Source organism: Odontesthes bonariensis, chromosome 1 (assembly GCF_027942865.1).
Source record: "Odontesthes bonariensis isolate fOdoBon6 chromosome 1, fOdoBon6.hap1, whole genome shotgun sequence".
NCBI classification, from domain to species: domain Eukaryota; kingdom Metazoa; phylum Chordata; class Actinopteri; order Atheriniformes; family Atherinopsidae; genus Odontesthes; species Odontesthes bonariensis.
Window position 1 is genome coordinate 31,253,758 of NC_134506.1, and position 13,389 is coordinate 31,267,146.

Genomic DNA, 13,389 nt, shown 5'->3' on the forward strand with positions numbered 1-13,389 from the left:
TGGTTATGTTAAATCTTGCTTTTCCTCGCTAGAAAAATGAAAGATACTGAAAGAAAAGTACAGCTGCAATGATCTAGAACATGTTCTCAAGACGGTTCTCTACCTCTAAAAATATGCCGTATATGTATAGTGTGTATACACACATATGAAATGATGGATTCAGTCCCTATGAAACTTGCAAGGAAGAGAAAGAAATCCAATGATGAGGTGCATAAAAATGACCCAATGGGATCCTTTCAGAGGGGAAGTCTTACATGTTTATGTGTGGCTGATGCCCGATATGAAGAGGCTATGGGCACAGATATGTGTGTGCTGCTGAGGTAGAGTGGACAAAGCCAGAACTGACAAAGGGGGCAGGAGACAGTCCAGCAGAGATGGCTTTCCCTGGTGCTGATGAACAATGTCTAGAATCCCCATTTTCCAGATGCTCTGAGGTCAAAACAGCCCTCGCAGACTTAGGAGAATGGAAGCCGTTGATTAACCCCATGTCCTGTGGGTCTGAGTCTCCAGTGGGCTGGTGCCCTGTGACTTCTGTCTCCCCGTTGCGATCAGCCAACAGTGTTCTCAAGGGAAGACTCGAGGGACTTTCAGCCAGTGAAAGTTTTTCTGGGGGTTCCTCCTCTCCTGGGGAACTTGGCTGACCTAAAGGGGAATATGTGTCCTCTGATAATGAGGGTCCCCTGGTGGTGTTGGAATCACTCTCACTGCCCTCTTCCTCATTCTCCCCGCCGACGTCTGACAGCTCAGAGTGAACAATGACTTCGGCCTCAACCTGGTTACTGCACAAAGATGTGCACAGACGGCCGTCTAGTTCCTGCAACAAACAATATCTCCGTCATGTGAGTATTTTAGAAAAACGTGTAACTGTAAGAGCAATAATCTATGTTTTGGACAAATCCTTGGATAAGTTGCAAGCGTCAGGAACTGATATTATTGTTATTATTATTATTATTATCATCATCATTTCTTTCTGTAAGCCTGTAAGTGTTACCATAGCCAGCTCATTAGCTTATGACCTGCTACTGTAAACGACCACATGATTAATTAACTAGATCATACTAACTTCCACATTATTACTATTAAGAGTAATTATCTGTCTTTCAACACAAGAGCAATGTTTCAATTGAGTATACTCAGTTTAGCCTTTGACAAAAGACTATGCAACAATATTATGAAGCCCTGCGGTGTGTATTCAATACCACATTCATCGGCTTATCATAATACACATTAAAAAGTAAATTCTTGGCACTAATGTTAGCTTAATTGGCTAGCTTGCTCAAACAAATAAATCTGCCAATGACAGTTGCCATTTCAGGAGGCAGAATGGATGGCCAGCCATCAGAAGCTGCTTTTCTTTGCCTCTTTCTGAAATCAGCAACTCGTACTTTAAAAGTGACAATTAAATTCAATGGTGAATCAACAAATGTAGTTCCAAATGGTAGGTGTAAGATAAGAGGCAGTGATTGCAGGGAGCAGGGTTTAAATTATTATAGAATATTATAAAAAAACTGAAAAGAGAAAAAATAAAAGGTGAATTAGGCATGCTTCTATTAATTGGGTCGGTGCCAGTAACCTAGCTCATTCAGTGTCTTCATATGTCAGTATACACTACATTAGACACAGGGAATACACAGGCTCTGAGAAACAAGGAACAAAGCCACTAATATAGAAGAAGAAGCTTCCTGTCAGGGACTGTTTGATACCCAAAAGAGATAGTATAATTCAGCTTGTTTTGTTCATTTATTTACCATGCCAGTAGCAGTAATAAGCATGTTGAGTGCTCCATTAATCAGTGTTGGAGAGTCTTCTGCCATGGTGTCTCTGTATCTTGTGATTCTGTTGACCCAGTTATGGCTCACAGAGCCATTCCAAGCAGTCTGTAAGATAAGCAACATAGCAGAAGCATCTAAATGAGAATTATTATCCCTCTAACACATGGAAAAAAAAATAATACAAGGAAAATATCGCTGGCCCATCTGGAAATGAGAACCCCCCCTTGCAGGTTTTGACCTTGGGTTCAGGTGCTGGGGCATCTTCCCCATCTCCCAGATTAGCACTTGCCATCAGACTCTGTTCCTCTGGGGCTTCTGCTGGCAGCTGACCAGACTCTTGGCTGCCGGAGGGCATCAACATTTCCAGCTCATAGCTATCACTGCAGTCTGGCACATTGACTGGATCGGGACAGCCATCTTTCCTGTACTGAGGCGTCAGAGCTGTGGAGTTCAGACCTCCAGATATCTCCCTATTAGATAGAAAGTTGTTTTTATAAGAACTGGAACCAAGATATATAATGTGAATACTGTGTGAGTACTGACAGTCCAGCACTTAACATACCTAGATTTGCTGTTACGAAAGCTGAAACACATGCATAGGAGGATGCATATAAGTCCCAAACACACCCCAACTATGATGCCTGTTACTGCATGGATATCCAGCTCTGTGAAAATAATCAGAAAACATAGAAGAACAGAGGAAAAATATTGGATAAGGACTTTACCAAAATCAGAAATGTCGGCTTAAGTGATATACATCCTATACTGATTTTCTTATTTCATATTTGGCTCACTAATTGGGACACATTAGCACACCTCATACAATACTTTAAATTTTGAGAAATTGGCAAAGGTCCTATCCAAAACAACTACTAGGATGTGTTGATCTCTTTGTGTAAGATAAGTTTACAGTATCAACAAGATACAGGGCTGCATTGAAACAGAGAGAGCAAACCTTAATTGGTATTCATTGATACTGGGTGTCTTTGGCAGTGGCGTTTAGGAGAGGAGAGGAAACAGATGGCAGGAACTCTCACCCACCTACCCACAACTGTGCCATTCACACTTCTTACTGGCAACACTATCACAGCACATTTGGAAAAAGAAATAAACTGTTACGCTGTCTTTTTTTTTTTTACTTAAAAAAAAATTTAACAAAAAATGCTGCATTCACTTTTTTCTTGCACTTGGAAAGAAAAAAATACAAAGTATAAGTATTATTTTGCTACTGGTAGGTATGTACACAATATAATAAGAGGAGTGCTATATTAAAAGACAAAATGAGCATTTAATAGCTACCGGTGAAACTAAAATAGTAAACAACTGAATTAAAAAGTGTGTGAAGAGATTGAAAACTCAAAGTGACTCAAAGTGACATGGGCGTAAAGAAGGTGCTTTGCACATTCTGCTATGTTACTGATAAGGTCACCTCTTTTATAACCACACTTTAATATTACCCCTCAAGATGCAGAACTACAGTCCTGACTGATGGCAGAAAAAAAAAGATGCATACAAATTGCAACCAAGGGTGATTACTTTTGATGTGAGAATATGAACAGAAGTTTCACATCAAGAGAGTAAAATCTATAATTTAACATGTTTTACACATACACATTTCTCTCTATATATAGGAGCTAAAATGATATATATACCTAATATATCATTTTAGCTCCTATTTGAACAGCTTTGCCTAATAAATGCAAAATTTCACTGTAACAGTTCATTGAAAACCTTCTATTAGTGCTGCTTTCAGTGTCACAATTTCACTTTTTTCCTTATTTCTACTGTTACTTTGGACATACCATATTTGGGAAGAGGGGTTTGAATATCCTTTATAGCTGAATAAGGGCCTGGCCCCATCTCAGTAGAAGCGCCCAACTTAAAAAAGTAACGCGTGCCACCGCACAAACCGTAGATCTCCACGCTGGTAATGCTCCCTGAGAAAGACGGAAGGAATGATACAGCTTTTCAGAAGCACCAAAAATTGTATTCACCTCAAATATCCTAAATATCAAGAAGTCAAAGCTAAATACATGGATGGGATATTGGTCAACATGTTGACTTGTACTCACCATCCTGAGAGAGGTTTTTCCATACATGCTCATGTGTGCTGAGGTTGTCACTGTACAAAATCCTGTAGCTGATGACGATACCATTCGGCTCCAGTGGAGGGCGCCAGCTCACCAGCACAGAGGAGGAGTCCAGAGCACTCAGTTGCAGTTCCTCCGGAGGTGTGGTGGGCCCTGAAGGGCGGATTATAGTTCTGCGTCTATCGTCTTGACGTGTTGCTTTGGTCTGGTCGCGAACCACTTTTCATGTTATGGTTCTGCAACCTCGGTCTGGAATTTCTCAGGACGCACAGCAGTTTCCCCTCGTGAGAATTTCGGTGGGAGGTGACGAGAACTTCGGCGGCACCAGCGGAAGTGTTTATCTTAAAAAAAAAAAAAAAAAAAAAAAGTGTATGCAAGATATGGATCTGAAGTTGCTCGACATCGAAGAAGAACAGCTTCTTTTATTGGAGTTGGCGAAAATGCAAAGGAGGAAGCCACACAGACAACCGGAAAGGCACACCGAGGACCAATCACAGCCGCTTTTGTCTGCGCACTTCTGTTGGTGGTCTGCGTGCGTCTGTCGCGTAGTCAGGATTTTTCTGAGGTGCATGACAACGCGCGCAGAGCCTCTGCGTGGGGGAGTGGTCAAGATTTTGACGCTTGCAGAGGCTCTGCGTCCGAGCGTCAGAGGCTTTGCGTCTGAAGCATAAATCAGCCTTTAGGGAGAGAGGGACTGGGTGAGTAATTAGAGCCCAGAAATTAGGCGTTACAGCTGTATTGTCTTGGTGGGGGATTTGACATGCTGTCTCACACCCATCTGTGTCCTGATAGCCCTGCCACCTGGGTCCAGGAGAGGAGGTAGAACTGGGACAAAGGGGGAATGGGCATGGGCTCAGGTGATGACATAAGGGGATGGAGTGAGCTGCAGTAATAATGCCATTTAAAGGCTTCAACCTCGCTGCTACACCTGGGTACTTTATTAGAGCTAGTTATCAGCAATTGGTGCAAACCACTAATAAGTACACATAAGTAAATTATCATTGGCATAAAGTCCAGATTCTCATGACTTTAGCAAGTACAAAATCTTAACTGTGCAACTAGCTGGTTCATAAGATTTTAATAAAAAAAAGCACCCCTGCATAATCTGCCTGTCTATACAGCTGATCAGAGTTGTAGAATCATTGATGTGCACTAACAAGATTAAATAAATGTGCAACATCTTGAATTGCTCAGAGAAAACATTCAATGCCTGTACCCTCATCTTTTAAATACATTATTTGCTGCTATACCGCCCCCTCCCCCCAACTATAATTTCACTTTTCTTTTTTTTGGAACAGTAACTGCTTCTGAGCCCTATTCTTTATGTGAGGGGCTCAAAAGAACTGCATAGGTTGTGAAAAAGAGTGTTTTCATTTATCAACTTCAAGTGAGTGAAAAAAAGACTTGAAGCTCACATTCCAAGAGAGTTCTCTAATAAATTTGGGTAAGAAATTTTACTGGTGGATACTCACGGTCAGAGAGAGTGGACTGTTCCACAGTGCCACCGAAGGGTCCAGCCACATCCACTCCATTAGACTGCACTGCCAGCTCATATTGGGTGAAAGGTTTCAGTCCCCCAAGCAGGATCTCCTGAGCAGAACTGCAGCACATGAACAAATCAGAGTTCTGTGTGAGATGTATATGTTTGTTATTCTCTGCACTCACATATATTGGTTATTGTTGTCGGTTTTGAAAAATGCATTGATTTGTATGGTATTGCACAGAATACCAAAAAAACAAAAGCAAAAAAAACCAAACATTTGACGTGGGTAGATACTAGTTGGCTGAGAGCAGGCAGAAAACAGAGAATGAAAAGAGGACTACAATATTACCACTAAAGAATCTCCTTTCATCAGAGTTCAGATTTACAGAAGAAAGCTTTTAAACAGGCTTTGTGATGAAAACACTCACTCAAAAGGTGTCATAGTTCTGCAACTCTCTCTCCCAACTGGTAACTTTCCACTCATTATCACCGGTCATTTCCACTCTATCAGGCTCACCTGCTGCCACTTAACGAGCATTACTCTGCTGCCTCCATGCCATCACTGACTCCGCTGCCTATTGTCTTTAATTGACCCTTGTTAACAATCTGTGGCTATCATTGGCTGGCTCTTGTCACCTGCTGCCTTTCTCTGTCCATATAAACCTCAGTTCCCCAGTGCCTCTCTGTCAGATCGTCTGCAAGTAACACTGTTTGCTGGCTACTTCTCATCTGGCTCCGAACCTGAACCCGTGTCTGAACCTTTGACCTCGACTCATCTACCGTCCCGGAAAACCTGACCTGTCTTCTGTCTGAAACCCACCCTGATCTCCAGCCACGGTAATTCTGACCTTCCTTCTGCCTTGCGACTAAGAATTTGGATTTACCTGAACTGTGCTGCTGCCCTGCCTGATCTTTCCTGTTGTGTGTGTGTTCCCCCACAGGACCCAGAGGCCTCGGACCCTCCACCACTGGCGCCACAGGACTCTTCTCAGCCACTGGGGAACGCACACACACAGGCCCCGGATTCAACCTCCCAACTTCCTCTCCCCCGGAACCCTAAAATAAACTGTGATAAGTGACGCATCTGGGTCTCTCGTCTGTCTTTCTGACAGTACGATCTGACCAGCATGGACCCAGCTCACGAGTCTTCCGACATGGACCTCACACCCGTCATGGCCTCTGCACCCGAACCAACTGCTCTTGACCGTCTGCAGCACACAGAGGGAGCGGTGGCTCGGATGACCGCAACATAGCTTCTCTGATCCAACTGGGCCATCAGCAACAACAGCAGTTCATGCAACACCAGCAGATAATTCAACAGCAGCAACAACAACTTGCCCAAGTGCTTCAGCTACTCACCAACCCGACCCTCCCATCTGCTCCGTCTCAGCCTGTGTCTGCTCCATCTGCACAAACCCTTCGCTCAGGACCAACGCCCCCTCCTGACCCCAACATTCCAAATCAAGTGGCACCGTCTTCAGTCTCCATAGTCCCTGAGCCCAAGGTGGGAAATCCGGAGCGTTTCAACGGTGACCATACCCAAGTCTGGCCGTTTCTGTCGAGCTGCAGAATCCAGTTTGCACTTCAGCCCAGGACATTTGCTACAGAGGCGGCCAAGGTAGGACATGTCATCACCCACTTGACTGGTCGGGCTCGGCTGTGGGAACTGCAGAATTCGACCGCCAGACCCCAGCCTGCACTTCATTCAACGCGTTCGCTGAGGAGATGGAGAAAGTTTTTGACCTGGGGTCTTCGTCGGCTGACGCGTCCCAAGAACTGATGAGTATTCGCCAGGGGAACCAGACCGTGGCGGATTACTCCATTGACTTCCGCACCCTGGCGAGACGCAGCACATGGAACATGGACGCACAGACGGATGCTTTCCTCCACAGCCTTGCGGGCTACCTCAAGGATGAGCTGGTCTCCCGCGAACCACCCAAGACACTTGATGAAGCCGGCGCCGTGAGAGGGGACAACCAAGACAACCAACCACCAGCACTCGGCACGACGCCACTTCCTTGTCTCTGCTGGCCAACCCCCAGAACCAGCCTGACCAGACCAAACCCATGGAGATTGGCCGCGCCTCCATCTCCCCAGAAGAGCGGCAACGTCGCTTCACTGCCCAGCTGTGCCTCTACTGCGGGGCCGACGGTCACAGAGTCAGCAACTGTCCAGCAAAAGCCAGAGCTCACCGGTCATAGGGGAGATCCGGCTGAGCTCGACAAACATCAAGTCTCCCTCCACCCGTAAACCCATGCTCCAGGTCTGTTTCCTGCTTCCTTACTCCAGACACACCCTGGCTGCATTAGTGGATTCTGGGGCTGAAGCTAATATCATGGATGTGGAACTTGCACGTCAGCTGGGGTTGGGCCGCCAGCCTCTGTCACCACCTGTTCCTGTCCGGGCGCTTGATGGCCATCAACTCGGCACGGTGACCCACATCACATCCTCCGTTACCATGGAACTCTCAGGAAACCACCAGGAGACCATCAGCTTTCACCTCCTCAGTTCACCGGCACAGCCCATCATCCTGGGGTACCCTTGGCTCAGCCGTCACAACCCTCAACTCGACTGGAGATCTGGCACAATACGAGAGTGGGGAGGAGACTGCCACCAGACCTGCTTAAAGCGAGCCATGCTACCCGTCAACTCAAAAAACACCTGTCCTGCCCCTGATACAGCCGGCATCCCCACCTGTTACCATCATCTCAAGGAGGTTTTCAGCAAGTCCAAAGCCACATCTCTGCCTCCCCACCGGCCTTATAACTGCGCTATCGACCTCCTACCTGGAACGGCACCACCAAAGGGCCGCCTCTACCAGGGTTATTATAGTTTTGAAATTTTCATTAGTTTTTATTTTTATTTAGTCTTTCAGTTTGGTTTTGATTTCAGTTTAGTTTTAGTTAGTTTTATGAGTGCTTAAATAGTTTTAGTTGTATTTTTATTTTGAGGAATTGACTAGTTTTAGTTTAGTTTTTATTTAGTTTTAGTCTTAGTTTCAGTTTTTCAGGTATTTTGAGGAAAGCCTTAATTAATAGAAGCTGAAAAAGGTAGGATGAAGGAATGCATGACATCAAAATATGGATTACAAAAAAACCCTTTATTTTTTAAAGGTCCATGACCCATTTACATTGCTTAAATCAAAAGCAAAACTCAAAAGATACTTTGACACTCCTTGAAAAGATTAAAAGACAAAATTAAAATTCCATAAATTCCAATTTTTGGAAAATAAGGCCACAGTGTTAAATGATGAGAGCAGAGGGGAGGAAGACAATCATCTGGAGATGAAGCTGCAGGACTAACACTATTAATTAAAGATTAAACATCTCAATTAGTGCTGTTGTACACAGTGTACATAGTTCTTATTCCATACAAGAAAAGAGACATTTATTACCATATTATGGTGTGTAGAATATATAAGTCTCAGTAATAATAGTAGATGGGACAAAGTGACGACAAAGTGTTGCTATTTACATGTATTTATGGGGAAATGGTCTAAGCAGACTTAAGGTTATGGAGTGAGAACACATTAATTTGACTTGGTTAGGAGGTTGGGTTGGACAGGTGCCTAAACAAACATACACACACAGGCACAGGTACTATTGCCACCACATATCTTTAGTTAAGTAACTTGTTGTTAATCTTGAGGAAAACACGTTGCTCAAGAGAAGTTGTAGCCCGATTTCTCAGACCAGATATAGAAAATGCGCTCCACCGTCAGCGTGTTACCGTCACGCTTCATCACCACACATTTACTTTTGTCTACTACGGGGTCATACTCAAAGTATTCCCATATGGGACTGTGCCCGTTTCTACCTGCCATTTCCATAAAATCTATGTCTTCCATCTGCTATCGTCAATGTTGGTTTGCACATCAAAGGATCTTCTTCGTCATCCTTGGAGTTTTATGGGAACCGTCATCGGCATTGCTGCCACCTTCTGGAACAGGGACGAAGTTGCGCAAATTGAAGGGGAAAACGAAACGAGAACGAACACGAAGCTGGTTTTACCTGCAATTCTATTTAGTTTTAGTTCGTGTTGCCTTGTTCATTGTAGTTTTTATTTAGTTCTCGTTTTTTTTTAAACTGTCGTTTTTATTTTTATTTCAGTTAACGAAATTGTTTTTTCACTGCTAGTTTCAGTTTTAGTCTTAGTTTTCGTTAACTATAATAACCCTGGCCTCTACTCGCTCTCTGCTCCTGAAAGGCAGGCCATGGTGGACTATATCAATGACTCCCTGGCAGCTGGAATTATTCGGCCATCGTCTTCTCCTGCCGGAGCTGGTTTCTTCTTCGTGGGGAAAAAAGATGGCTCCCTCCGCCCTTGTATTGACTATAGAGGCCTAAACGACATCACTGTGAAGAACCGCTACCCTCTGCCACTGATGTCATCCGCCTTTGAATGGGGGCCACCATTTTCACCAAGCTCGACCTCAGAAATGCATATCACCTGGTCTGGATAAGAGAGGGGGATGAGTGGAAGACTGCATTCAACACACCCACCGGTCATTACGAATATCGGGTCATGCCCTTCGGACTCACCAATGCTCCTGCTGTTTTCCAGACCATGGTTAATGACATCCTCCGTGACATGTTGAACAGGTTCGTTTTTGTTTACTTGGATGATATTTTAATATTCTCCAAGAACCAATCAGAACACATTATTCACGTGCAGTCAGTACTTTGCCGTCTTCTCAAAAATTCACTCTGTCAAGGCAGAGAAGTGTGACTTTCATGTCAGCTCTGTGTCCTTCCTAGGGTACGTTGTGGCAGAGGGTAGTATACAGATGGACCCAGCCAAGGTTGCAGCAATGACGTCTTGGCCAGCCCCAGAGAGCCGTAAGAAGTTGCAACAGTTCCTAGGCTTTGCCAACTTCTACAGGAGATTCATCCGGGCATTCAGTGCAGTGGCAGCTCCACTCACCTCACTGACCAGTACCAAACAGCCATTCAAATGGACTCTGGCTGCTGACAAAGCCTTTGATACGCTGAAGGCGCGGTTCACCTCAGCTCCCATCCTCCGGTTGCCAGACGAGGACCTGCAGTTCTTGGTGGAAGTAGATGCTTCGGATGTTGGTGTCGGAGCGGTGCTGTCCCAGTGATCACCAGAAGACGATAAGATGCACCCGTGTGCTTTCTTCTCTCGGAGGCTGACTGCATCCGAGCAGAACTACGACATTGGCAATCGAGAGTTATTTGCCGTCAAACTTGCCCTAGAGGAGTGGCGTCACTGGCTGGAGGGGTGCAAGACTCCATTCCTGGTCTGGACTGACCACAAGAACCTGGACCAGCATCTCAACAGTAACAGGGAGGGACGGGGGGCTGGCAGCCATGGGAGAGTAAGCCACCACAAAGAATGTGTAGGCACTATGAGGGAGAAGCTCTTTGACAAGATACTCTGTGGTGTCGCTGTTCATCGCAAATTGATACTCCACATTATCAAAGCCTGGAAAGGATGAAAATATTTCGATAAAATACCTTTTAAAAATGAGGACCGGTGCAAAAGATTGGCCCCACACCCTTATTAAAGAGACCAAGCAGAAGTGCGCTGGAAGTGCACAGAGTAGCCAATGATTTGGTCCGAGTTGTTCTCAGATTTCATCCAGGTGAGTAGGGCAGTCGTGCTGGAATAGGGTGTAGCAGAAAGGTCAAAATGACCGTCAGCTTGGCAGTGGCACAGGCTGTACCAAGCCCATTGTCGGCTATGCACTGGTAGTAGCCCCCATCCTCCAGAGCCAGCTGGTTCATGATCAAGACTCCTGGGCTTTGAGTCTTCACCCGTCTGAATGACTTCATGGGCTGACCATTCTTTAGCCAGTGCAGCACTGGTGGAGGTTCCCCAGAGCTGTTACAAAGAAACCTGGCTGTGTTTCCCCGGGATAGGGACACTGTCTCTGGGGGATGAATAATCACTGGAGGGGCTATTAGGAGTGAGGAGCAAAACTTACATAAATTGGAGTGAGAGGTTGATGAGCTGGTGTGAGATGAGCTGTAGATTACTGAATCAATTGCAGTTGAATGAGATCTCTGCAAAATGCTGGAAATTTTACAAAGCTTAAATTCAGTCAAGGTTGAATGATTTTTTTTTTTTGCTATTTTATGTGATATTCTACATAATAATGATAACAATAATGATTGTGAATGCAAATGAATACATGTGTAGTGCTATCACACACATAACAACCTCTAGTGCATTGTGCAACCAGCTGTTGGTTTTTCTTATGTCTTTATTACTTTTGCTTAGTCGTAACTCACACAGTTTGATGCCATTTAAGCCCAATCTTTTCATCTTTGCTTAGGTAATTGGGCTGCTTTTTTTCCTACTCTGCCCTCTATCCTCACAACAGTATGTTTCCTTGTGAAAGGGTTTTAATTCAGTTCGATAAATGAATAGACTGAATGAATGAATATATATATAATCTGGAGTGAAAATGTACCATGAAATCATCATTCTTGGGTTAGATGGATGCCATTAGACACATATGAAAAAAAAAACAGCGGGAGTTAAGCATATCAGATATTTCAAGTAGCTGACATATCATCTGGGAATAAAACACTTGATATTCACACACATCTGCACCAGAAACCTTGCCATGCTTGTCAATCATCTAACTGGGCTGAGGTCGACAGCAGTAAGCACCACAATAAAACAAAGTCTCACAATACTGCGCTGTCCAGAAGAGCATTAATTGATCCAACTTAATCTTGATTTCCTAAATAAGAGAGATGACAAAACACACGTGATTTTGTGAATAATGATGCAAAAATGATGGAGCTAATACCAAAACTACCTCTGTTATATCTGAATATCTGAAGCTGAATGCTCATAATTTATAACGTACACAATCAGTCATAACATTAAAACTACTGACAGGTAAAGTAACACCGTTCATCTTGATACAATGCAATGATCTGCTGGGAAAATATGCGTATTGGCATTCACATTAATGTTTTTTCACACTTATCTAAACATTTTTGCAAGACCACTCACCCAGACAAAAAACTGCTAAGAATGGGCTCCAAGCAAATGACCCAAGAGTCTGAAATGTTCATCAGGATTTTTTCTTTTTTTCTTTCATGGCCCTATTTCAACCGAGCTATAGTTGTCGGACAGATGGCCTCAAATCTGACTCTTGAATGCTGTGATATACAGAGAAGGTGCAAGGTGCCCAGGTCCTCGGGCTGCAAAACAACCCAAATCATCAGATGACGTCTATGAAGCACAGGCTGCAGTTGAATAAAGCCTTCATATTAATAAGAAGTCTGTCAGTTTCTTTTTGGATTCACATAGTGGCTGGGTATCAACAACATTCAGGGACTTTGTTGCCTCACCTTAAATTCCAATATAGCTTATAATAATCAAACTAAAATAAACTTGCAGTTCCAAGAAGGACCACTAGGGGGTAGTGTTGTCATTCCCCTCAAAGCGCATAAATTCGGTGCCACTCCCATAACGAGACAACAGCCTTAGTGCTGTTGTGACCTCATACCTAGTTTGGCTACAGATGTGTCCTTCTGTATAGATCACTGTGTTCCCACAATGTAATATAATGTCTGCATGAAAGGAAAGTGAGACAAAAAAAAAGGTCAGAAATACTTTTATATCACAAAATACCAGATAATTACAGTGGACTCTGTGTGTGTATGTAGCTGCATATACGTCGATCAATTTATCTTCGAAGAATACTTAAGTCCAGCGGAGCTGTATGGAAAGTAAAAGGTGATGGAAAGGAAGGTGATGGAGATAACGGGGAGATGAGGGCATGTGAGTTAAGATGGACGCAACGAGGTGACATCAGATGGAAGAATCCCCTGAGGAGTTCGATAAAAGCTTCCGCTGAGCTATGGAGTAGTCCCTCTCCCTATCTTTAGCCACTCATCGCTGTTGATCAGAGGGTGAGGCTTCCCTGCAGACATTCGAAGGCGGTTAAACATGTACAAACCCAAACACGAAGACTTGGTTTTCATGCACAAACATAGCTATGGAATCACATTTTTGCCACTGAAGAACAAAAGCAAAATCTAAAACCAAGTCACAATTTTGA

The 13,389-nt window shown here is 44.0% G+C and overlaps 1 pseudogene; it reads right to left on the reverse strand.

Moving 5' to 3' along the window:
- Nucleotides 1-257: 257 nt before the first annotated feature.
- LOC142383759 (immunoglobulin superfamily DCC subclass member 4-like) lies at nt 258-11,633 on the reverse strand (annotated as a pseudogene).
- Between the last annotated feature and the right edge of the window lie 1,756 nt (nt 11,634-13,389).